The 27571-nt window shown below is 42.9% G+C and overlaps 1 long non-coding RNA gene across 2 annotated transcripts in view; it reads left to right on the top strand.

Annotated features, from left to right (window-relative positions):
* LOC112547401 (uncharacterized) overlaps positions 1-27571 on the top strand; it is a 131565-nt gene that overhangs the window by 1542 nt on the left and 102452 nt on the right. For both annotated transcript variants that reach the window (XR_003091147.3, XR_016349128.1), the window contains exon 2: positions 665-807. This is a non-coding gene — a long non-coding RNA (uncharacterized LOC112547401). The remainder of the gene's footprint in view (positions 1-664; positions 808-27571) is intronic.

Genomic DNA, 27571 nt, shown 5'->3' with positions numbered 1-27571 from the left:
GGGGACAGGTGGTCATCATGTGACATGCTGTTATCCTAAAAGATCTGTGTGAGGTCTAAAGGCCCGTCAGCATATAAGGGGTTAATGGGCTCTTGTCTATCATCTCTCTGATCAGGCTGGGTTATAAGAGGAAAGGGGAAGCTGATAGAAAGGAATCTACCATGGGGAAGGGTATGCTCTGTTCCCCTCCAGCTGACTCACTCGGGAAAAGTCATGGGTTATTACTAGCCAATAGACTAGGTTCTGATTGGGAGGGTGGGGGGTGGAAAGCAAGCCCTAAATGAAGGAATATGAAGAGAGTGACAGGTTTTTTTTCCTCTCTTTCCCAGCAGCTCAGTCTTTGCACATTGGTTTATGACTGTCCCCTTGCAATGAATGCTCCATGAAACTTCTGCCTTTGTGGAGCCCCAGGGAGTACAGTGGAGCTGTGTGGGGGCAAGGCTTTTCTGTATGACACTTGTGGAAGGACTTGGGCCTGTGTGTGTTAATATTTTAAAATCATCATTGTAACTGCAACTATAGATCCCCAACATCGGGGAGTGGGGAGAAATCAGCAAACAAATAACATAGCATTGTTTAGTTACTTCTGTAGCCTGGGTGATGGAAAGCTGGAGGTGCTGGCTTCCAGCCATGCTGATGACCCGTATGGGGTTTGTATTTCCAGGTGATGTGTGGGCTTCCTCATTGCTTGAAATCTTCTGCACAAGACTGGATTTTATATGTTATCTCAGCTTCAAAGTACTGGCCTTGATGTGAGAATTACCTGGTGAGGTTCTATCACATGGGTTATGCGAGAGGACAGACAAGGTACATTTCTGATCTAAAAATCATGAATAATCCTTCCATTCTAAAACTCAGAAGTACGTGACCACATTCAGAGGTGATGCAAGCTATGCACTGATAAATCTCTGAGACTGTGCATAACAAACTGACTGCCCTCTTAACTTGGCCTGTCTGCTAGCTGCTTTTTGTGCTATACCGTAGTGTGTAAGTAATACCAGCTTACACTGCCTTTCAAGAACTTCCTCTGAGACACCTGGTTGTTACTTATACCACCATTTCACTCCTGAACTAGGGTTAGTCTGTCATTGCTTCTTCTTTCTCTGTTCTGTTGCTTTCTAATCATTAAATTGCTCAGGAGAATCCTATACTTCCCCAAGAGCTTTTGGAATAGTGTCATATTGTCATCTGGAAGATTCAGTGTTCCAAGTGGCACACCAGAGGGACAGACACATAATACTTGTAGTTAGAGTGAGATTTGTGCTAGTATTTCCACTCCTGCATTTAAAAAAAATCCCTAGAGAGTTCACACACAATTTTTCTGGACAGTGTTTTTCAGTAAAACTTGAAGGCAAACTAAGTTATCAAAACATGTTCAGCTCCTATGATAGCAGTTTTTTTTCTGGATTACAGTACACTTGTACCCTGATACTGCAGCAAATTATTTAGTTTCACCTTAAACACTCCTTTATCATTTAATTTTTCCCAAAGAGTCTATTTGTTTCCTTGTTTGTGAAAAGTGTATAATTGTAGGTCTGTAATTCAACTTGTATTTAATCACTGTATCTGAAATGTCAGGCATGTTGTAAAGAGCACACTAGGCCAAAGATGTTAGAAGCTGCTGTTGATCTTAATTTGAGATAAAAGTTAGAGGTGCCAAAGTTGTGTCATGCCTGATCCCTACTGCATGGCTTCTGGGAATCAGGCATCTTCTGTGCAGCCAACTCCACACTTCTCTTACCAAAGTCATCAGGGAGGAAAGTGTGAAAGCGAAAGTGTTCAAAACAATTTCTGCTTCTTTAGACTATATGGCAATAGTTTTGTGTAAGAGATAACATGATTATGGAGGGCAAGCCAACTAAGCCTTACAGTGTCTAAACTAGGTTAGTAAGGCTAGTTTGTGCCCAGAGTAAGTGGATGAGGTCTGGGCACTGGAGAAGGAAGAAACTGGGAAGTCACACTGTGTGTGTTTTCCAACATGTTTAGCTAGGCCACTGGGGGTTATGAAATCAAGGCTCTCTACTTGCTGCATTCTGCCCAAAATGGAGGACTTAATTCTGCAGCGCTGCTTCCTTTTTCCTCAGATGGAGGAATAGCTGGCTTCTGTTTACTGGCAGTTCCAAAATGCTGAGAACTCAGTTTGGATTGAATTGGAGCAATTGGGGGAAATTTTGGGTTGAGCAAAACACTGTTCAACCTGACATTAAGCATATTGTGTTCAGGAATTTTTCACCTCTAATAAAAGCAAAAAGCTGCACAGACAGTAGGCCTGTAGTGAGGCCACCCATCTGGCATGGGTGAGACCTAGGTTTGATTCCCTGCACTGATACAAGGATTTGATCCTACATCTCTTGGGTGAATGCCCTACAACACCAGGATAGTCAACAGCTGGTGGGTTTTTTCCCCCTCAATGTGTGCTGTTGAAGCTGCTCCTCTTGGTATGAATAAAAAAAATTGAGCTAGAGTGACTGAGAGGTTAGGACTCTCAGCTGGGAGGAGGAACACCTGGGTTTCAATACCTACTCCACTGACTATAAAAAGTGGAACCGCTTCCACAGGAGACACTGAAAGCTCTTCCCTTTCTCCCCTCCACCCCCAGGAAAGTGAGTAAAATTTCAGTAACAACTTCAGGGTTTAAAGGACAATCCTGCAGATTGTAAGTTTCTTCTGAGAGGTTTAAAGCATCCTCAGCTGACTTTCTCTCCCAATAGAAGCTTTTGAGCACACTTGGCACCTCTCAGAATATAATCCTATAAAGATTTAATTCAAAACAGCTGATACTAGCACTATTTTTCTTCCAGCTTTCTTAATAACATATAGACTTCTATTAAAACTGAAGTAATCTTCATCTTCTATCATAGTATCAGACAAAATTTGGCTGCTAAGGTGTCTTGGAATCTGTGAGTATATGAAATGTGATGGCATGAATAAGATTAATTCAATGCTTGAATGATTGTAGTAGTCACTGTTCTAGCATGACTGTTCCAATACTGAGAATGAGTTCCAAGTATCCATTAATTTGTTATAATTTCAGGCTTGACTGTGAGTAGAAAGTGTAGGTCTTTCCCTCATCATTAAACTTCTCCAAAGGCCATTGATACCAGGCAAGGAGATGTGACATCAGAAGGGTATGGAGGGGATGGGGACAAAAACCCAACAATCCAAGAGAATGAGACTGTAAATTTATTTTTGGTTGTCTCTGCATTACTGATTGATATTGTACAGCAGCAGAAGGTTGAAACAAGTTACCCCAGGGTATTTGATGTTTTCTGTCCTTTCTCAAGGAAAAAGCAGCTGGAACTGACATCCTACTTTGAATTTATTTACTAACTGCTCATTATTTTTACCTACAAGGTTTACTCAAGCATGTGAGGAAAACTAAAATATAGCCTAATGAAAGGACAAACATTTGTCCTCCATTGTAAAGTAGTTTGCAATGTGTTTTTGAATGGCATTTCCATGTCTTAATTTTCTGACTGAATATTCTCTATTTCAGCTGCTTGTCAGTTCTGTGAGGTGGTAGCTATTATAGCCTATAGGACTAACCTGCTTGCTTGCTTATGGGTTTGATTATGTTTATTATAATTTACTGTAGGTTTATATTAGCGGTTTGGTTGTAACGCAGGGGACGCACAGGCCATGTCCTGTATGTTGAGCTAAGACAAAGCTAGCATACACATGCTTGGGACCTTTCACCCACATAGAAAAGTCAATGCTCATATATTTGGGACCTTTCATCTAGACAAAGCAATCCTCAAGGGTATAGAGGCTTCTCAGAATACCCTCAAACTTAGCAGGTACATCACTTCTTAGGAAAAGTCAAAATAATTGGTTAAGGAATAATCATGTAGAACAGAAATAATAAATGTGACAGACAACCACAAAAGGCCCATGATAATGAATTGATGTGTATAAGCTGAGATCAATGATATACTAACCTATAGGAAAAAGACACTTCACAATTAGTAAGGTGAGGAAATATAAATAAGGAGAAAAGGAAACATCTCCTACTGAACATGTATCCAACATAACATATTATAAAAGTGGCAACCAAGTCTAGGGATGGTAGGAGAAAAGAGATGTAGTCCTTCCGAAGTATCAGAATGATAGCTACTGGTGATGGTTAACACTTCAGGTAGTTCTACAAGGAATGGTGTGAGTCTATGGAAATATAGATGTACATTTCCTATGTTGGGATGTTTGTGACGGTTTGCTAAATGCATTAAACTATATTTGTAAATGTGCAACAGTTCCTATAGTGTGTGTTGCAACTGTGCACATTAGGGTTCCCAAGTATAGAATAACCAAAACAGGGCCTGATCCTGGGACACAGGAACTGTCAACCCTACAGGTGGTAACTACTTATGAATTTCTGATCTAAGATTTGGCAACGCTGGCCATTTGGGGGAGTCCTCTCTCCTACTTCCTCAGAGCCCATTGTGGTTTCTCCTTGGTGCACTGGAATTATTCCTTTGTATTAATGAAACTGCCACAAATGGTAAGCACCCTGCCTTCATTGTAAACTCATCTTGCTGGGCACGGGAACAAGTCCAGGACTAGGGATTATAATCTGGTCCTCTGCATGGCAGCAAAGAGTATTTCTCCCTAGTTACAGATGCAGGGTGGGTGTGGTAGCAGGTCTGATCTTCATTCTGTTATTTCTCATGGCAAATAAACCATTTTAAAAAGGGCTTACACTAAAATGGTTGTGCTGGTGTGTGGCTGGCACAGAAGTCTGTTTAAACACTGTAGCAAAAATCACTTTAAAAAAAATACTGAGTTCATATTAAAAATATTTTTCTCACATGGTAGTATAACAGGCCAGAACCCTCACTATTATAAATAGATGCATCTCCAGTGCATCAGTGGAACAAGGCTCATTTACACAAGCTAAGAGTTGCCCTGTTGTACAGATGGGACTTTGGAAGTAAAGGTGGTTGTGTGGAGGGGTGTTTTTATTCCAGTCACAGGTGGACAGGAATGAACATGCTATCTCTTTAAATGGAAATGCTGTACTGCTTTATTATGCTGGTTAACTGAAGTTTTCTCTTGGAAAAGAAATGAGTAATCTGGACACACATGAGACCTTTGACTGCAATCACAGTAAGTGCTTGTGGTTTCTGACCCTGGAGCTATAACCAGCTGCATCTGCTACTTGAGCACGATATGACGGGAGCAATTATGTACTAGCCCTCTATGTAATGGTCAATCTAATGACCACTCACAAGGAATATTACAATTTTAGTCTATGATACCATGTTGTAAAATGGGCAGGAAACATTGGCTTTGTTTGCTGTTATGTTCAATGAACTGTGAAATCATTAGCCACAAATTGTCCCTTTTAGCCAGGCAGAAAGTTGAGAATTCCTTATCCATTGTTTGTCCTTCTACTTGCTCTGTTAGACTTTTTAAGCAATGCATTTGGATCTGATACCCTAAAACTCCCACAAACTTGTTTTTACCAATGGTCAACACAGAGCTCGGGAGCCTTTTTGGAATGTAAATGTTATGAAGTAACAATGTGTTTTTGTTTGTTTGTTTGTTTGTTTTTTAAGCAGGAAGTGAGGTGTTAACAGGGTTTGCTGCTGATAGCCAGATAATAGAAGTTAGAGAGAAGGCCCATATTGTTAGTCAACTGATTCCTATTCCAAATATAAATAGTGGCGTGCAAAGCTCTCATCTGGATCCTGTTTCAAACTCTTCCTTCAAAATGTAGAAGCATTAAGATCTAAGACCTCAAATGAGATTAAACTCTCGGTAAATGTGAACTGGAGTAATTTGAGGCAGAATCAAACCTGGGACCCATGGATTCTAGAACATGAAGGCTGCAGAGCAGATTCATTATTCTCTAAGTGGTCTTGGTGCCAGTAGATGAGACAGAACACCATGGCTACGTCTACACTGCAAAGTTTTTCAACAAAAAATAGCCTTTTTTGAGCAAAAACCTGCAGAGCTTCCACACCTCAAATGTGCTTTTGTGCAAGTAAATCAGCAGTAAAATGACAGAACAGAGGGCTTTTGCCGGTGTAGGTAAACCTCCTTCTATGAGGCATAACTCCCTTTTGTACTACAACTATTGCACAAAAAGGCAAGTGTGGAGACTCCAGAGGGGGTTCCTGTTCAAGAAACCCCTATGGGAAAAAGCACAGGTGCTCTGATGACCATTCATAGAATGGTCATCGGAGCTTTCTTGCGCAAGAGCATCCATGCAGTGTGGACGCTCTCTTGCGCAAAATCACAATGCTTTTGTGATGCACTTTGAGGTGTGCATGTGCTCTTGTGCAAGAAGTTTTTGGGCTAAAACTCTTGCGCAAAAGGCTACACTGTAAGAAGACTTCAGAGTAGACATAGCCCACATCTAGAAGATGTGTGGGTTACGCTTTGCCCAAAGTCACATGGTGGATCAGTGGCAGAGTTTGGAATTAAACTTAAAGTTTAGGATTACCAGCCCCATGCCCTATCCACCAAACCATGGACTTGTCTACATGATGAGAGAGAGTGTTCTATGGGGCTTAGATTTATTAAGTGCACTAATGAGTTGAACACAAATTGGCCTGTTTTCTTCATCTAGCATGGCTTCAGACCTTGCTACTGAAAGTATACTGGCAGGGTCAGTGAGGACCACTTAATGTGCAGCACTGCTATACCACTAGAATGAGTCTTGGATGCTTGTGTGCATGTGTCCAAACTAGCTCAAAGGTGATATGAGGGGGTATTAGAAGGTTGAGACAATAAGTGTAAAACTCCATCTTCTTGCACCTCATCTTAGCTCTGTGTTGAAGCACAGGCCAAAGGGTTCTGTTTTCAGGATCTCTCGGAAAGCATTACGTAGTTAAACTTTGGGGCTATTGTGTGTGTGTAAAATCCTGAGAAGTAGGTGTTCATACTTTCTAGTCAATTTAAGCCTACCATATAACTTAGTAAACAATTCATATATACACCATTGTAAACAGTTTGGAATACTATAAGTAACTTTATAAACAGTAAATCTACTAGTATTCCTTATACAGATTTCCCCCTTTTTGTTGCTGTTGCATTTAAACAAGGCTCCAAAATATTATTTACACTCCTGTACATTGACATGTACAAACATATTCTCCTTTGATTTCCTTGCAGAGATTTCTCAGTCTCTATAGTGACCGCAGTGTGTCATTTGGATTTTTCAGAGTTTGAGGAGAATGGCAATACTTCAGTCCTTTCAAGTACTTCAGAAACCCAACAGTCTGGGGATCTCCATAGCTAGCAGCAGTCCAGACATAGGGTTTATGGTTGACTGACTCTCCGTTGCTGGTGACCATATCCAAAGTGGTACAGGTGTTGGGACCCGTAGACGCATCTGGTGGTCCTGGTCAATCAGATGTCCAAGATGTCCAATAGAGGGATGTTTTTATTATTTATAACATCTCTTCCTCCTCAACCTTTGTTGGGCAGAGCTCTCAAATGATGAATATATGCAGGATTTGCAAGGCTCCTCTTGCCCGTGAAGTTACGTTTCTATGTGGTTCCTGAAACTGCAATGGAGTTTATCTAGGAACTGCCACAGTCTACTTCTGGATGTTTGTGCCTTTTTAGCTGAGTTGCCATGCTCTGTGCCTATGTGCAGCGACAAAATGATTCAAACTAAAATCCATCTCACTTCTTTACTGCTTCAGTTTTTTGGGGCCAAAGTAAAAGCCACAGTTTAAATGCTGTGGGTTATTCTATACTGAGTGCTAGAATTTCCATGTTCTAGTATATACTAGAACATGTGGTCTGTTTCCTGCCCTTTCCTCATACATTTTGTGCAGTTATGGTTTTGAGGTAGATTTTCTTGGAAAAAGGAGAACATTTCACACACGCTCAGAGGAACCTCACAGTTGCAACCAAAATACCTTCCCCACATAGGTCTTGTGGCTACAGTCCTTGCATAAGGGGAAGGAGCATCCTTGGAGATCCAGGATTGTCTAGAATAATACTACTTAGAGGACACGTGTTGCATCTGTATCTCTGAAATTGTGTTTTAGGCCTGCTTTATTGCTCTGCTTTGGCTTTATCCTTTCCTTCAATACCATTTTTGGAGGTGGTAGGATTTAAGGGATAGGGCACTGAATGGGTTTCATTTCTGTCACTACTCTTCTGTAGTAGAGGAGTACACGGCTACCCCTCTGATACTCTTCTGTGTAATCCTGAGCAAGTCACTTCTACTTGTATTCCCTCCCCCTCTTTACCTGTCTGAGACTAGAACTGTTTCGTGCCTAGTATTAAGCACAAAAGCACCCATATTTTTAACTCTCCAATGCAATAAATCTGTTGGGAACCACCCCTTCACTCTATATTTCATTAAGCCTGCCTCTGGGGTTGTTACTGTTAACCTGTGTCAAGATTGGAGATCTTCAGAGCCAATCCTTGCTGTCTTGAAAGATTACTACCCAGCAGTAGAGTTCTGAGTGCATGGTCTTATATTTTAACATCCACTTTCCCAATTCCTTGGAATTCCTTTCAGGGAGTTCCATGTCACTGAATGCATAGGAATGCTGGCTTGTATGTAGTATTGTGTGATCTGTTTGGATGAGTGTATGGGTGTATTCATCCAGCTACATTGATTATCACTCTTGGTAGAGGTGAAGAGCTTCTACGAAGAAGAAATGTACTCAAAGAACTCTAGCTACAAGTGTGTCAGGGAACCAATTGCTTATAAGGAAGCACTAGGGAAAACTGGCAACAAACTTAACAGTACCCACAGAAACAACACCAGAATAAGGGTGGGACAGAGCACATTGGCATGAGACCAAGAACAGGTGTCTGGTCTCTTGGGGCACATCTATGCTGCAGTGAAAGATCCATGGCATGGCCACAGCCGACTTAGTTTTTCAGGAGTTGAGTTGCAGAGCTATAAAACTGCAGGGAGTGGGGAGTTATGGCAGTGTAGATGTACCCACAGTCTATTAATCACAAATTGGAGTGAAAAGTTGTCTTGCTAAATGTCCTTTAATTTTATCACATTATTCCTAAGTATACTTTTTAGGGCTGTCCAAATAATGCCACTAGCTGTTTGTCCTTCAAGTGCTTGAATGCAATTATTCCCCCACAGAAATGAGTCTATAAATTCTATACTAGTATGGAGCAGAAATATAAAAACTTCATTTAAAATGAACGATCAGTGGTTTTAGCTTCTGGGAACGGCAGGCTAAGATATGGCATCTAAGTTGTGTGGGTGGGTTTTTTTCCCCCCTTTTGCCTGACTCTACACTTTGCATTCATTATTGGGATCATAAATGTAAAGCTAGTTATTAACACTGCTAAGCTCATGTTCTTGCTTTCTGTAAAATTCCTTGTTCATCTGAACACACATCTGGAAGTGGCTTTTTAAAAGAAGAGATTGCATGTAGTACACACTCTAGGGAAACTTACTCTAAAAGTAATATTACAGGCTATCCCTGCAGTAATTTAACCTTGTTTCATCTGACTTGAGAAAGCTTGAAAGTGAATGGACCCTTCTTGTTTTCTGTGTAATGCATTTAATCTGGCAAGATACAAATTTTGTTTCCAGTGAGGACAAACCATTTTTCAATTAGGACAAATTCTTAAAATATGGTTGCCTGTCTGGGAGGGTGGGGAGTCCTGTTAATTTCCATTAAATTGTGGATTGGGATACTATCAAAAGAAAACCAAACTACTTGCAATTATCTAATAGATTGGGGCTGGTGGCACCTGGAGCTCAATTTATGAGTTATGACCACTTGTCACTGAAGTTGAAGTTAGAGTTGAGAACCAGCACTCCTGAAATCAAGATCAGTGCTTCCAAAAATGGAGGTACCTAAAATCCTCTGATTTTATCACTTAAAAGACATATCTTTGTGTTGAAGATTTAAAATAAAACTAAGAATTAGCATGAATACATCTTCACTTAAGGGAAATAAGTAATCTGTGTTAAAGTGGGTCATGGTGGACTTGCTTAATCATTATTCTAATTCTTGTACTACTTTAATCTCTTCCTCTGAAAGTTATGCATCAATATATACCTCTAGTTCTCACAAACAGCCCTGGCTTAGCAAAACACTTGTGCATGTGCTGAACTTTAAGCACATGAATAGGCTCATTGACTTGCTTCAATGACCTTACTTAGGCTGCAGACTCAATAGGAAGGTATCTTCAGGTCACATAATAACTTAGGGTACATCTACACAGCAGCATAATTTTGGAGTAACTGATGTTATTTCAAAATAATATAGTGCACATCTTCACAAGCTGTTATTTTGAAATGTCAAGATGGAGGACTTCCTCCATCATTTTTTCGAGTAAGGGAAGTCAAAGGAAGACTGTTCTTTCTTTGACTTGTTGCTGCGTAGACAGCACCAAAAGCCACATTAAGCTATTTCAACTTCATCTACGTAATTGATGTAGCTGAAGTTGAGTATTTTAATTCAACTTTTGCCCTGAAGTGTAGACATGCACTTAGGTTTTGTAGGATAAAGCAAAGGCCTCAAAAAGGGAAACCATTTGTCCTAGTTTGAGTATTTTAAATTTTTTAATTGGCTATAGAGCAGGGTTATGATTGCTTTGTCTGCTTCAAGGAATTTCTCAACTGGGTTTCCTCAATGAGGATTGCGCTCTTCTGTCAACTCTGCTAGCACATTTGCAAGGATTGGAGGAAGGCAGTTTGCTCAGCTGGGATGTGTTTGTTATTACAAACACTTGATGAAATTGTAATAACAGAGCAACATATTTGGCAAAGAACTCAAAAGATAGGTGTTCTGGGTACATAGATCCCCTCAGTCCTGCTGCAGTGCAATGCACAGCTGGATATGTTACCAGCTGGAAGAGGAAAAAAGTTAAATACAAAGCCTGTACCAGGGTGTTCTCCAGCCATAAGGTTCTGCTGCCACAGGCATCACTTGAAACCTACTCAGTCAATGTTCGATATTTCACTCTAAGGTAATTAGAATCTCTGGTAACCCAGAGTCTCAGAAGAAGAAGCTGCTGGCTTCTTAACGACTGTGGAGAATAGCAGGAATAACAATGCTGAGCTCACGGGGTATTGAGCATTAACTCATTTATAAGAATGATCATACTGAGTCAGACCAAATGTCCTGGTATGAAATGCCAGGTGCTTCTGAGGGAATGGACAAAACAGGTAACCATCATGTAATCCATCCTCGGTCACCCATTCCCAGCTTCTGGGAAACCAACACTAAGGACACTTCAAAGCATGGCTTTACCTTTCTGTCCACTCTGGCAATTAACCATTGGTGGACCTATCCTCCATGAACTTAGCTCATTTTTAACACTGTTACAGTCTTGGCCATTACAATATCCTCTGGCAAAGAGACACCAGAGTTGAGTCAGCACTGAGTGAAGAAATATTTCCTCGTGTATGTTTTAAGCCTGTTGCCTAGTAATTTAATTTGATCCCTAACTTGGTATTATGGAAAGAGTAAATAATATTACTTTATTAGCTTTCTCCACACCAGTCATGATTCTATATACCTGTATTATATCTTCCTTTGGCTAGCTTTTCGAAGCAGAAACATCTCAGTTTTATTAATCTCTCTTTATATGGAAGCTGTTGCATAGCTTTGAGATTTTTGTTGCCTTTTTCTGTACTCTTCCAATTTCAGTACATCTTTTTTGAGAAGGAGTGTCTAGATTTGCATGTAGTATTCAAGATGTGGGCAAACCATGGATTTATATAGAGGCAATATATTTCCTGTCTTACTAGCTATCCATTTTCTAACGATTTCCAACATTTGGTTAGCTTTTTTGACTGCCACTATATATTGAGAGGATTTTTTCAGAGAACTATCCATGATGACCTCAAGAAAGATCTTGAGTGGTAACACCTAATTTAGATTAAATCATATATTAACATAGATTGGGGTAGGCAATAATATGGTGATGGTTAGCCCTGGTGTACCACTGCCACTATGTTTACCTGCACAGCCACAGGTACTGGTGGTCGCAGCTTCTGCTGGCTGTAGATCACTGGTCCATGGGAATGGCAGGAAGCCGCACATATCAGGGCACCATGTCCCACTGTTCCCACTGGCTGGGAATGGTGATCCACAGCCAATAGGATCTGTGATCACTGGTACATGTGGCTTGCAAGTAAATACAGCAGTGGAGGCCTACCAGGAGCTAACCAGGCAGCCTGGCTCTGGTCCACAGGCTAGAGTTTGCCAACTCCTGATATAGGTACAGTTAGGATTAACTTTTCCATTGTGCATTACTTTGCATTTATCACCATTTGAACTTCATCTGCCTTTTTTTTCTAGTTAACCAGTTGGGTCAGATTCCTTAGTCAAATCCAAAGACTGTGAAGTTACAATCTTGCATAGTTTTGAATCCTCTGCAAATTTTGCCAACTTGCTGTTCATGCGTTTTCCATATTTATGGATATATTGAACAGCATTAGTTCTGGCACAGACCTTTGGGGGACACGAATAATTTCCTCTCTTCACTCTGAAAACAGTCTATTTATTCCCGCCCTTTGTTTCCTATCTTTTGACCACTTATTAATCCATGAAAGGACCTTCCTTCTATCCCATGACCACCTACTTTTCCTTCAGAGCTTTTGGTGAGGGATCTTGTCAAAGGCTTTCTGAAAATCCAAGTATTCTGTCCACTGAATCCTTCTTCTCACATGCTCGTTGACCCTCTCAAAGAATTCTAGTAGATTTGAGGCATGATTTCCTTTTCAAAAGCTATGTTGACTCACCACCTCCTCCCCCAATATGTGAAGTAATAAGTGCCACAGGAAAGCTTAAAGGGCACAGAATTTGGACTTTCAACTTTGTTCATGTTTCCTATGCAGTATGTGGGTAATCGGTATTCAACCCTTTAAAAAGCTGGGAACAAAATGTATCTGACATATTATGCCTGTGTTATATGTGCTAATTTATCTGAAGAACAAATTGACAATTACTGTTTAAATCATGTTATCACAAGTGGTAAAACAAACAAGAGTGTAAAATTATAATCCTGATTGTTCAGGTCTCCAGCCTTGTATGAAAACAAAGGAAGTATGATCCTGAATTAATGACTTTAGAATGCCAACAGACACTCAGAGGGGACAGAAAGCTCTAGCAAAGGTCAGTTTTATTGAAGAGGGAAAGTATAACCTTTATATATTAATAAAAAAGATTCCAAGTGTTTAATATGCCTCAGCAGTACCACACTGAATTACTCCACTACCTTATTCATAGATTGTAAGGGCAGAAAGGACCACTGTGATCCTCTACTCTGATTTCTTGCGTAACGCAGATCATAGGACTCTTTTGAATTAATTCCTATTAGGAAAAAAAAATCTGACTATAAATTATAAGTTGTCAATGTTGGAGAATCATCATAACCTTTGGTAAACCTTCACTGTTAAAAATTTACCTCATTGTTTTTTATGAAGCGTACTGAAAATTGTTTCACTTAAAAATGATAGCTCATAATACTAAGGGGTTTCCTAGTCCTGCTCGTTGGCTAGTGGGCTCTACAGAGAAGTGTGTGATCTCAGTTATATATAGTCAGTTTGCAAAGAGACAGGTTACAGTAAAATGGGACGAGTTGGTTCCCTTTCTTTAAGGAGCAGTCCGCTTTCGCCCTGTGTGTTGAGGTTCTTAGTTTTAAGGTTCTTAAGTCTAAGAAACAAAACAATGTTGCAACACTTCAAGGGTATTGTAACTTACCTCATTTCTTTTTATGTAATGACCATAAGACTGTTGAGGATATATAAGATTAAACATAAAATGGCTACATATTGCAATATAGAATTCTCAGCCTATGAAAGATTATACTCAGACTTGAGCAGTGTCTCTTTCTATGCTAATGCAGGGGATCCCTGCTATAAGTCACCCTGGTATACATCCATTCCACAGTAAAGTCATTGGCATTTGTAGGAACGGATGCAATATAAGTCCTTCCATTCCCCTCTATAAGTGGTGCAAAACACTCTCCCCAATTTGCTTAAATGGAAGTCAGCTCTGGGGGGGGGGGGGGGAATTCCCCGCTTTAAGTTGTTGCTCTATAAGTCCAAGTCTTTTGGAGCATATCTAGGACTTCTAGTGAGGATGCCCTGTATTAATAAGTACAAGGCTTTCTTTCCTACACCTGACTGGGGGGGAAACATTTATCATGCTTTCAAATGGTTTTTTGACAAGAACCTGGTGAGGTGTAGTAGCAGGACATAATTGAACTTCTGCTTCAGTTTCTCAGCACTTTTTTGCATTGTGCCCACTACACATTAGACATTTGTGTTTTGTCCCCTTCTTCCCACAGAGGCAGATGTGGGATAGCACAGTCACCTAATATTGGAGACTAGAAGGCAGGAAGCAATTGATCAGAGGCAAGACAAGAATGGGTGCCAGGCAGTGTTCCCTCTATACTGTGGGGCAGCACAGCTTCACAGGTGATTAATCAGCCCAGCTTCTGTGCAGGGAGCCCTCAGCCTCTGACTGGGTGGGACTCATTGATTACCTGTGAAGCTGTGCTGCCCCACAGCATAGAGGGAACACTGGTGCCAGGTGTCTGGAGGAAGCAGGACATCCTGATTCACACTCATCCCTTCCCTTATGTTAACTTGTGTCAGGAGTGGGTACTAAGTGCCCAGCTGTCCCTTCCTCTAGCTGGTTTTGGCACCCAGAAAGACCATTTGCAGCTGCCAGGAAGGGCTGCAATCTCAGTGCTGCTACTTTCATGGGCAGAGTTTCAAGAGGATGGAGGGCAGCAGCCTTGCGCTGTGAGACTCAGCTTGCTTTTCATTCCATTTCCTGGACTATCAGGAAGTGAGGGGAAAGTACTTGCATTCCATGCGTGCCTCTTCACACCTTGCTAGTGAGCTCCCTTCAGCCTCATATCTGGCTTGTCTCCCCTTCCAGCTAGGAAGTGCTTCTGCTAATTACTGTTAGCTGCCCTATGATGACCTAGCCCCAGGGTCTGGGGTTTGGTAACCTCTGTCCTAAAATATTATGAGCCTATCAACCTTAACAGAGTAATGTAAATGTAATGTAGGAACCCAATCTACTATGTATTTGAGAGTGTCTGTTTGTTCAAAAACTCATCCTAAACAGTAAGAACTAGGACCACCACATTTGGTATGCAGCTTCCTCTTCTCACAACTTAAAAGCAAGGGGAGAATTGTGTTGTGCAAGGACACTGGGATATGCTTGGAATGGGATTGTTTCTCATAAAATGGTCAGGGAAGTCTCTGCTGTCAGGGATAGTTATACTGTATTACATGGGTGTGCAAAATGTGGCTAGTGGGCTGGATCTAAACCACCAGATCTGGCCTGTGGCCACCTCTCTGGCACCATTACTTCAGAGCAGCTGCAGACACTTTAAACAGCAGGCTGCTCCTTGCTATGCAGTCTGGGCAGGGCGGAGAGAGCTTTGCATGCTGTCCCCACCCCCAACACAATCCCTCGGCTCCCATTGGCCAGTTTCTGGCCCCTGGGCACTCTGGCACTTCTCTTGGATGCGCTGCTGCGAGCCTGGCTGCATTTTCTGCAGGCTGCCATCTGGGAGGTCCATCGGGGGTCTGTCAGTATCCAGGGTGGGAGAGTTTCCACCCTGAGGAGCACTAAGAGCGTCCCTGGTCTGCCCCACCTGGGGCTTGTGCCTCATTCCTCCCTCACATCCTTCCACTTACGCCTCAACACCCCTGCTTCCTGATGACAATACGTGTATTTTATTTTACGTGACCACAAACTCTTTATTTAACAAAACCGGGGGGAGGGGGGAGGGTAGAGAACGAAACTCTGAGACTGGGGGAAGGAAGTGTGAGAGGGGAGGGGGAAACCTGGGAGGAGGAAACTGGAAGGAGGAGGCCAGGGGAAGAATGGGGAGGGGAAGCTCAGGGTTGGGGGGGGTCTCGCTGGACCAACTTGATTTTCATGCGAACCTGCTCCTGGGTTCGCATATGGCCTTTGGTGGCCAGGCTGGCAGCTATCCTGCCACAGACGGCCACATTCCTCTGTCTAGTGCAGAGATCATGGATGTTGGGAGCATCCCTCCCCTCCCCCCAACCATGAATAAGGTCCACGATCTCCATCCTGGACCAGGAAGGTGCCCACCTTCTTCAGGCCCTGGAAGGCTCCTGGGAGCTGGCAGACTGCTCCTAGGGAGAGGTGGAGGGCTGGCTGCCAGTGACTTGCTGGCTCATGTTTTGGGGTCTCTGGGTCAGGGGTAGTGACTGCTCGCTCTGGGCTGCCAGGCTTGGAGCTGGCACAGGCACTGTGGCCAGAGTCAACCCCTTTAAGGGCTCCGGGGAGGGAGAGGAGTGTTCTTGGTTGAGGCTGGAGTGGTCACCAGGGCACCCTGGGAAGGCTGGAGGCCCCCTATTTCGAAATAACGGCTGTTGTTTCAAAATAACTTTGCTGTGTAGGCATACCCTAAGGGATTCCAACAAGTATTGCAATATCAGCCTCCATACATTCAAGTCCCAAAAGAAACTAAGAAATTAAATAACTCTATAAAATGTTATGATGAAGAAACCAATCTAATTGTTACAAAATTATTATAACCCACAGATATTGTCTTCACAGTTAAAACAAAGACAAAGAGAGAACCAAAAGTAAAACCTGCATAGTTCATGAACAGTTCAGACCACACAACACAATAAGAAACTGAGATCCCAAAATCTTAGATTTAGTTCACCAAAGTCTCAATCAGTGTGTCTGATCATTAAATCTGCACAATATGCTGAATCTGAACCATCTCTCCAGTTGTGACTCCAGACCTATCCTCTTCTGTGGATCACTGCTAGGCAGCCAGCTAACTGATTAACCAGCCAGTTAAGTCACAAGTGAACAGACTTAAAGAAAACCCTGTTGCAAAAAAGTACCAAAACTGAGAATAATACAGTAGAAATTACTTTCCCCCTTACTGCATGTAAAGAGGAGCTGAAGAATCACATTAGCTGAAAGAATTAACTAGAACAGTTTGGCTAAAATAAAAACAGCATACAACTAAACAGAAGAAGTTTTTTTCCCCTCCCAGTTCCCCTTGCTATTGTTAACATTGCCTGTGTTCCCTGGTAGAGGATTAACATCATTACTACCTCCTGCAAAGTGCTTCAGAGTGAGGGACAACAGCCTGCTTTCTACACCTGGCTCAGCTTCTCCCAGCTCACGTGGGCCTTAGAAAAGCAGCTTCCCTGCCAGCTTGCCCACGAAGTCAGATCCCAGCCGTGGAGACTGCTCTATTGAAGCAGACCCTAAACTACCAGACCTGATTCCAGAAGCTGCTGGGTGTGGAGTGCTAAATCTGCCTCGTAACAATGACCCAGACACAATTCATGTCTACCTCCCCCCCCTTTGGGGGGGGGGGGTGTCTCTTAAAGATATCTCCCTATTAGTACATGGATTACACTGTGACCTTGGTGCACCAGGTCTCAACATCCTTCACTCAGTTTTGTGCCTACTACCAGTGGTGCCGAATTTGATGTGGCGGCAGAGTGCTACTTTTTGCCACTGCCAACATACACAATGTGGGTGCATCTAGATTGGCAAGATTTTGCGCAAAAACGGTCACTTTTGCGCAAATACTTGCCAGCTGTCTACACTGGCTGCTTGAATTTGCGCAAGAGCGCTGACTTTGTAATGTACAAAATCAGTGCTTCTTGTGCAAATACTTTCACGCTCCCGCTTGGGAAAAAGCCCTCTTGCGCAAGAATACTTGTGCAAGTGGCCAGTGTAGACAGGGAAGAACTGTTTTGTGCAAAAAAGCCCCGATGGCTAAAATGCGATCGGGGCTTTCTTGCTCAAAATTGCGTCTAGACTGGCCACGGATGCTTTTGCACAAAAGCACTTTTTGCACAAAAGCATCCATGCCAATCTAGATGCGTTTTTGCGGAAATACTTTTAATGGAAAGGTTTTTCCGTTAAAAGTATTTCCACAAAATCATGCCAGTTTAGACTCAGCCACTGTGTATGGCCAGTGTTTCCTGACCATCAGAAAACTCTTAACAGTTCAAGGATATAACTAGAGATTTCCTTTGGAAACTCCAGATATGGCAGCATGTAGTAAAATGTATGGAAAATGTGCATTTCTACTGCTCAGGTAGCAACCAGTTTTCCAGCAAAACCTGCAGCTTCCTATGAGTCATGCTATGGTTAACCAATGTTTTTCCTGCAGCTAGCACTAGATCTGCCATTACCCTTTGCAGCATGTGGCTGCCCTAGCTTGCTGGTATGCCCTCCTTCTTGTAAATTCAGCTGCTCATATCAATGATGCTTACTGTGAAAGAAAAGCACTTTAAAATTCTTGAACTAACTGTCCTTCTCTGTAACAAGTTGGTCACACTGTTGCTTAGATGCTCTGCTGACATTTTACTGATATTCCCAAGAGAAGCAGCCATCCAGAAAGGAGATAGAGAATTGAAATAACAAAATAATCACAGAATTGACAGAGTGGTGGGGTAAGCTTACCTTGTCTGTACCTGTGTAATTCTTGCTTCAAGCTGTTCACTTTCAAAAGCACTATATTCATTGTTGGCAAATGTGAATTAAATCCTCAACTCTGCAATGGGCAGGACGCAGGTGAAGTGCTGTGTACTACGAATTGAAGCTTTGTAGCCTGAAAAAAGAACCAGCCAGCCTCAGGGCTTCAGAAAGTGCATATAATTTTCTTTAGCATTTTTGGTTCTGTCAGCTTAAGGTTAGGGTGAGAGAGAAAATAGAAGCAGTAGGAAAAGTCAGACTAAGGAGGACGGATACAAGATGAGAGAGTCAGGTATCTTTTTATAACTCTAAAAACAAACACAATCCTTTTAACTTTAATGTTTTACAACCATGGTTAAGATCCAATTTGAGATCCTGGATGGGGCATATGCATGAAGACTTGCAGGACACCACTTCTGCTAATAGCCCTAACCAACTTCCAAACTAAACTACATTAGTGCAGCTGTCAGGCTTGTCTTAGGAGGGACTTTGCTTTACACATCTTCTTGTTTTACTGCTATCTAGTCTCTCTCAGGGCAGCAGATAAAGCCATCATATAGCTGCCCTAAGAACAGGGACTAAATAAAACTAAATAACTGAGTACAGTATCAATATGTCACTAAATACAACTTGGAGCATCTTATCCATGCGCAGCATAAATGCTGTCAAGGGGCACAGCATCTACCATTCTAAACATCAGTATAATGGTTATTTGGAAGAATAATATCCTTGTTCAGCACTTCTTTTCTCCTCACATTTACATTGTTCAATCAGAACAATTAAACCAACCACCATAATAAAATATAACACTCCATAGTTTTATGGGATGGTTGCATTAAAGATCTGTGGTCATTTTAAGAGTATTATAGCACTGGATTTATGAGGGGAGGAGTTGTAAGGATTTATCACATTTGAGAGAGTAATTATGTTTGGCAATAAATTTCCCACTCCAGAGCCATTTTTTTTTCTTGGAGTGAGTCATTTTGGTGTTCGTCATAGTTGAAAGATATAGAAACTTAGTTTGTCTTTAAATTCCAGGAACCAGGTTAGCTTTATTTTGCTAGTGTTTTTAGGGTTTGCAGGGCGATTATTAACATAAGATAAATATTCCATGCACATGACCTTTCACTTTGATTTTTGCCTTGTGAAATAGGGGTGGGGAAAGAGAATTAGGAATTCCTTGACTTCTTGTCAGGATCCAAACAATATAACCATCCTTCCAATGTAATCCTAATTAGGCATGTTAAATTTAGATTAATTGAATAGAGGATGGGATTGTCATTGACTATTGAATTAGTCTATAAGGGCACCTCGGCTTTTGAACTGTAGCAAGAGCCCTGCCAGACTATTGTACATTTCAAAAGCAGAAGCCCCAGGCTCCCTGTAGCACCTGAGCCTTTGAAATATACAAGAGCCCTGCAGAGGCTCCTGTATACTTCAAAAGCAGAATCGCAGCAGAAGTGGTGTGAGCGGAGACTGCTTCGGTCCCTGCTAGTGCCACTTCCTGCTGTTCCTCTGCCTCCCTTACCCCCCTCACATGGCGCTGGGGGGAACCACTTGTATGCCGGCTTCTCCCAGCATCTGCTCACTGTCCTGTTGCTGTCTATCTGATAGAGGCAGCAAGGGCGGGGAAGCAACTAGTCACATCACTAGTTGACTATCCGATAAGCGTAAGCTTATTGGATAGTTGACTTGTTGCTTATGTCCCTATTGCTTACATCCCTAATCCCAATACTAACAACTGATTCAATATTTCAGAAGGGCTTCAGATTTTTTACTTCCGGATTGAAAGCTTCCTCTAAGGGCATATATCTAAAGAATATCTGCATCTGAGAGGGGAAGAACAGAAAAGACATTTAACCAGAAGCCCTCAGACATAGAACATCTCTTAATTAGGAGCTCGCTTTACATGTTACAGTCCTGTCTTTGGGGGCATTATACATACTTTTTATGTACATAGAAACAGAGTAAAAATATAGTAACCTATTGCAGAGGTTTATAATAAAGTGTACATCATAGCAGCTTGGTTTGTAGGAAGCACATTATTTTTTAAGAAAGCGTCATAAGGAGGCATAATATTTGCATTTGCTAGGATATAATTATGAGGACTACCAATCCTCCTGTATCCCAGCATGAACTGGGGTCAGAGAAGTCTCACTTTATGTTCTATTATGTAAGGTCGGCAGGGTGGTTATATTGTTTGGATCCTGCCAGGAAGTCTTTAGAAACAATTTAACTTATAGATGTGTGAATTAGGTCACATCACCAAGCTAATTGCGTGCATGGAGGACCTTCTCTAAAAGGATCTATCCATTGTAAACATGGAACAGGTATAAAAGGAGTCTTTGGCTCTATCCCCTTTGCCCAATATTCTGTAGAATCTACCCATCTCCTTGGGGTGCTGGAGATTTGGGCCCAGGGCTTGGTAGGCCAGAGCAATTGGGTGAGGTCAGGTGTGTGTGCACTCATGTACAGTGTTTGTGGGGAAATTCTGAAACAGTGAAATGAATAAATGAGGATATTAATATAATACACATCAAATGAGACACTTTTGTAAGGTGTCACATGCAGTACAAATCTAGAATGAATCAAGCGGTACCGTGGATTCTCTAGGGATAGAAACCCATGCTCCAGTAATAAGAGCCTAGTAGTAAGAGCTGTTCTTCCAAAAGCAAGGTTCCAACAGTTCCTCTCTTGTTGCAAATGTCAAGGTTCACTCTGTCACAACAGCACCAAGCAATGAGGCTCATGGAACATTTATGGCCTCAAGTACATAATTAGTCCTGCATGCCAGACCTGTCAAGTTTGTTGAGTCACTGCACACCATGTGAGTTTCAATCTCTGGGAGGGCTGCTAGGAAATGGCACAAACCTCCCTTTGGTAGTGAGTTGTTTACCTGGATTTTACCAACCATGTATCCGGTGCAAACTCCTCAGCCATGTAGAATCAGACATACCCCTGGGGTGCTCCCAGGTAAGTTTTTCTTTGATAGATGGCCCCTTGCACCAAGGATCATAGCAATGCTTGGGTTCTCCCTGTCCAAAGAACCAGTCACTTAGCTCACGTCTCATGGATTTAAGGTCAGAAGGGACCATGTTGGTCATACCACAGGCCATTTAGCTCTAACATGAAAGACAACACTTGAAGCCAGTCCTATAATAAACTAACTACAGATGTAAATAGGTTGTTTCCATTATATTTACAGGCAGTCCCCGGGTTACATGGATCTGACTTACATCGGATCCCTACTTACAAATGGGGTGAGGCAACCTCGCACTAGCTGCTTCCCCCTCCAGCAGACCAGGGAGACGCAGAGCGGCTTCTCTCAGCAGACACCTCATCTTGAGAATAAAGGACTGAGGGAAGTGAGGTGTGGGAGAATAAAACTGAGCTCTGGAGAAATGTTTGGCTAGAGTTTCCCCTACAATATGTACCAGTTCCGACTTACATACAAATTCAACTTAAGAACAAACCTACAGTTCCTATCTTGTACGTAACCCGGGGACTGCCTGTATTCAAGGTCAAAATAGATACACAAATGAGTGTCATAATATTTATCAATATTAAATTTCAAAAAGTGATAGTAGCATTTATGACAAACAAACTCTATATGTCCTTTAAGGCTAACCCAGGAACTGTTTTACATACACCTACTAATCCTTGCCCCCTCACGTCAAAGCAACATCAATGTGCTGTTCCTCCGTAAGGGTTTTTATCTCCCCTACTCCCTCTGCTTTGAGGGGCAAACTCAACAAATGGGAAGAATTCACTTGCAAGATTCATCGTCTTTGGATGGAGTGGGAATGTGGAAAGTAGACCAAGTGTGTGGGGGTGTGTGTGGTGTGTTTGTGGGTTTTTTTTTTTTTTTGGTCCTCTTCAGTATTTCACTGTCTGGTGTTGATGGGCCTTCCTTGTTAGCCAGCATATAAAACCTTCTGTTTGAAATCTGCATGTTACCGTAGTTAACATGTCTCTCCTGTCTGGTGACTTATACAGATGCAGAAGTTTACAATGTACACACTCAAATATGATTTCATAATATGAGACACAAGTATTTCATAATCTCCTTAATTTCTAAGTTGCCACATGCATTAAAGTCTAAATACAGACATTATTCTAATACAGGCAGTCCCCGGGTTACGTACAAGATAGGGACTTAAGTTGAATTTGTATGTAAGTGGGAACTGGCGTCCAGATTCAGCTGCTGTTGAAACTGACCAGCAGCGGCTGAATCGGACACTTCCGGAGCGGAGCAGCTGGAGTGCTGCTGGGTTGGTCTGGTAGTGCCGACCCTTGGCACGGCGGGACCAACCCGGCAGCACCCCAGCTGCTCTGCCCCAGGTGTTCCCAAGTCAGCCGCTGCTGAAGCTGACCAGCGGCTGACTACAGGAAGCCCGAGGCAGAGCTGCTCTGCCCCGGGCTTCCTGGAATCAGCCGCTGATCAGTTTCAACAGCGGCTGAATCTGGACGCCTGGGGCAGAGCAGCTGGAGTGCTGCTGGGCTGGTCCAGTGGCGCCGCACCTCGGCGCTGTGGGACCAACCCGGCAGCCCCCCAGCTGCTCTACCCCAGGCGTCGGCGAGAAAAGCCTGGTCTGTTGGGGGGAGGGGGGGTGTGCACTAGCTGCGCCCCCCCCCACCCCCCAGCAGACCAGGGAGATGCGGAGTGGCTTTTCTTGCTGCGGAGGACGTGGGCGACGGGACCGCTGAGACACGCCGCGGTCCCGCCACCCGCTTCCTCCACGGCGAGAAAAGCCGCTCCACGTCTCCCTGGTCTGCTGGGGGGAAGCGCCCCCCGCGCCACCAAAGGCGGCGACAGTGGGGGAGGTACACCGCACTAGCTCCGCCCCCCCATTCGTAACTAGGGGTCCGACTTAAGTCAGACTGACGTAACCTGGGTACTGCCTGTACCTGTTTTAACAGTAGTGGCACACAGGTAAGCCAGAATGATTACAGCTGTCTGTGTTCCACTGAGGCAGGCAGACATTAGCATCTAGTTTGCTAGCATCACATCTTCTGAAAATTCTTCAAAGTTGGCTGGCCTCCATTTATTTGCCAATTCAGCACCATTTGAACTCACTGCTGAATGTCCGCTTAGTTTGAATTCTGTAGATTGGGAAGCAAACTGAATCATTGTACAAGCATTCCCTTGGTCTGCTCCCAACCTTTGCTGACACTGGTGACAGATGCATTGTCCTTGTATGGGGTGCTCATTGGTAGAGCCCTGTGACAGTGCAGCTATCTGCTTTATATCTGTGAATAGCCACACCTATGGATGCAGATAATCCGTGTCTCATTTTTGCAGATGCAGGACTCTGTCAGGATTTCCTCCAAACTTAGTGCTTAGGTTCTCATGGGTTTTCTCTCTAAATATCAGCATCAGGAGGCTAAGGGCAAGTCACCTACTCCAGTGGTCCCCAACGCGGTGTCCGTGGGCACCATGGCGCCCACCGGGGCATTTGTGCGTGCCCGCCGACAACCTGGGCCGGCCCTGCCCCCAGCGCGTGGTGCACGGGAGGTGCCGGCCCCAGGCGTGCGACACACACCGGCGTCGGGTGCGCGGCGCTCGGGCGACCCTAGCCCTGGGACATATGCTGGCACACGGCGCTCGAGCGGCGCTGGTGCTGGCCCCAGGCGCGCGGCTCGGGCGGTGGCACTGGCTCTGAGCCCACGGCACAAGGTGCTTGGGCAGCCCCAGTCCCGGCCCTGGGGCACATGCCGGCACCAGGTGCAAGGGCATCCCCGTGCCCCGGCGTGCCCCCGGACGAGTGGCCCCGCCCCCGGGTGCGTGAGTGGCCCCACCCTCCGGGTGCCCGGGATCCTCTAAAGGTTGGGGACCACTGTCCTACTCTATCAGGTTTTCCTATCTCAGGTCAAGGGAAAGAGCCTGTTCTTGCTCCCAGACAACACAGGGGCAGTGTTTTGCCTCAATAGGCAGGGAGGAGCTTTCTCTTCTCTGCTTTGTCAAAAGGCAGTTCACCTCTGGAACATTTGAACTGCCAATTCAGTGAATCTCAAAGCCTCTTATCTTCCAGAAGTGCAGGCCAAGCTAGAAGATGACCTAAGCACTGTTTGCAAGTCACCACACTGCAGCCTCTGTGCCTGGATATAGCCAGGTGCAGTTTCAATCAAGGCTAGCATTCTTTACTTTCGAATGCAGCATTTCTCAAACTGGAATCTCACAAGGGTACTCCAGGGGGTCCACCAGCCCCACTGATCACCTCTTCCTCTTCCAGCTCAGAGGGTGGCTGAACTACCGGCTATATCATTTGAACCTCTGTACAAATTTGTTTATACCTTTGCCCTCATCTAAGATGCTCTCTAAAGTGGAATTTATCTTTCCTATTCACTAATCAATCTACTTACATTTTTCCCTAAACCACACTTCAGTAGAGATGAACAATGCCTGTACCCCCAAAGGCTTTGGCGATCTCTGTAGATGAGCTAACCAGTGCGCTTGGTGAACCCACCCCCTACTCATGGCCATCACAGATGATAAGAAAGAAATACCAGCCTCTTCAAAGATGATTTAATTGTGGATAGTGTCCTTCATTTGTATATGTTATGACCAGGAAGGCAAAGCTTAATTAATTGCACATTCAACAAGACCACAAGTGGCCTTGAGCTACCACAAGAAACACCTCCTATTCAGGATACTTGTAAAGTGGCTGTTTGCACATGTGCATTTTACTAAAAAGCAATCACTGAGAGTGTGTCTAGACTACAGGTTTTTTGGTTTTTTTTAAAGTAGCCTTTTTTCAAAAAAATGTCACCTGTATCTAGACTGCAGCCGCATTCTTTCGAAAGTAAATCTAAAAAATGCGGCAGTTTTTTCCATGGCAGTAAACCTCATTTTAGGAGGAATAATGCCTTTTTTTGAAAGTACTCTTTCAAAAAAAGGTGCTATTGAATGCAAACTGTGCTTTTTTGAAAGAGAGTCTAGATTCTTTTGAAAAATCAGCTCACTTTTTTCAAAAAATCTGCTTGTAGTCTAGACGCTCTCTTTCGAAAGAGGCTTGTAGTTTAGACTTAGCCTTAGAAGGAAAAAGTTACTAAACTTATAGTGACTGTTCTTTGGGATTGTGTTATACAAGCCCATTCCATGACCCACCTTCATACCCCTTTACATTCTTGGGTCGCTGCCAGGCTGGGCCCTTTATACCCACACAAAGTGGTGTATGATGACAAAGTGCGCTCATGATGCCCCCATGGATACTCAGTGGGAGAAACTGCTGATTGTGCATGGGACACACATACATCATGAATGCTGTGCAATATGTGAATTTCAATAAATAGTCACGGAATGTTACTCAGCATTTTCTCTATGTTGCTTAGTGATTACAAATCAATATGCTCTTTTTTAGAGCTGGTTACATAACCTTTTTTCCCCCATGAAAAGATTCTCACCCTTTATTTCCCTTCTCTTTTCCAGTAGCATAAAGGGGGGAGGTTTTTTCCATTTTCAAATTACTAATTGAAATAAGGTACTCTTCATCTTCCAAAAGCCGCAGTGCAGGCCCATTTAAGTTCAAACAAAACTGAATTTGACATTTTGAAATGAAAGTTTGTAACATCTTTCACTGTGAATTCTCCCATCAGAAAAAATGTGGTGTTTAAATAAGCATTTGCCCATGTAAATTGATTTAGGCAAAACTACATTTTCTGATGGGAAAAATTTTAATTGAAAAACTTATCAGGTTTATTAATTTGACCCACAAATGGGAGGTGTCCCGAATTGCCAACACTGCAATCTCACTGAGACCGCTCAACACTTTCTGGCTGTCAACACCAGCAATACATTTTCTGTAGTTGAAACTGAATCGAGCTTACTCTCCTGTAGCTTTTAGTGGCAGGCTTTTAGTGCCGACTGGAGTAAAATTGATCTTCTGGTTACTTTCCTAGTTGAAATGACGAAGGCAAAGAGCATGAGCAGGCTCATTGAATAAAATTATGCTATTCTTGGTCTATCACCTTTTCAGAGAAGCACCACATTTTAAAGTGTTGGGGTGGAGCACTGGGGGAGCTCAGGTGGTCACAGAACCATAGGGCCTCCCTACAGATAGCCTTGTGCTCCTGGAAGCCCTGTTTTTGAGGACATGAGGGGAAATTGAAAACCATTTCCCAGAAGTAGGAGCAGTGCTTTATTTGTGCAAGTTCTAAACGTTTCTTAAACGTTTTAAGATGGAGGAGCACGAAACAAACTTTTTTGAGGAACACAAAGGATTTTTTGTTGAGCAATAAATAAATAAAGAGTATGGGGAAAAGTTATTGAGCAAAAAAAAAAGGAAAAAGAAAAATAGGTTTGGGGGAAAGTTATTGAGCAAAAAGGGGTGGCCATTTTGAACTCTGTTCTCTATGGTACACCTCCAACTGCCTTGTAGCATACCAGTGTGCCACGGAACACAGCTTAAGAAACCTGTTCTGAACTCTAGTAGATCTAGGCTTGGCGGTTCATAACTGTAGCACCTCTGGGCTTGCTGCATTGGTTATAAAGATAAGAATCTGGAGCCTTGGTACCTAATTGCTTGAGGATTGGCACCTCTTACACACACACAGTGCTTAATTGATAGTGAGTGTGTGTGTGTGTGTGTGTGTGTGTGTGTGTGTGTGTGTGTGTGTGGTGGGGAGGGAAGTATTCTCTGAAAGCTGTGTGATTGGGAGGGATTCAAATGCCATCCTGCTGATTAGCAGAGCTTCCTTAGCAACCCCCGGTTGGCAGTATGTTTCTATTGGTTGTGAACATCCATACACATTTTGGTGTGCACGACATTTATTCGGTACATGGACAGAAAAAAATTAAAAGGAACACTGGTAGGGGGCACAAGAAATGATTTTTGGGACAATCCATGAGATCATGGTACTCCTGTGGGTGTGTCTGCAGGAGTGTTGATCTGGTCCTGAGATGGGTAAGTTGCTCTCACATGGGAGACTGGGATCAGGTCCTCGTTTCACTGTTGGGATATTTTATACAGTTCAGTTTTACAGCTGTAGACAGTGGTACGTCTCTAGTAAAAGTTGTATTTTTAACTTAAAAGTTTTTTAAACTTTCAGTCTGAATTTTACTCCGGAATAAAAAATTTTCCTTTCTAAAAAAATAAAATAAAATTCTTTAGCCATATATCATAAGGTTTATCCTTGCTATAGGAACTTTTTTCTCTCTATCTCATTTG

This window comes from Pelodiscus sinensis, chromosome 3, assembly GCF_052426305.1.
Source record: "Pelodiscus sinensis isolate ZL-2025 chromosome 3, ASM5242630v1, whole genome shotgun sequence".
NCBI classification, from domain to species: domain Eukaryota; kingdom Metazoa; phylum Chordata; order Testudines; family Trionychidae; genus Pelodiscus; species Pelodiscus sinensis.
The sequence above is the reverse complement of the archived record's forward strand: the minus strand, read 5'-3'. Positions and strand labels throughout refer to the sequence as shown.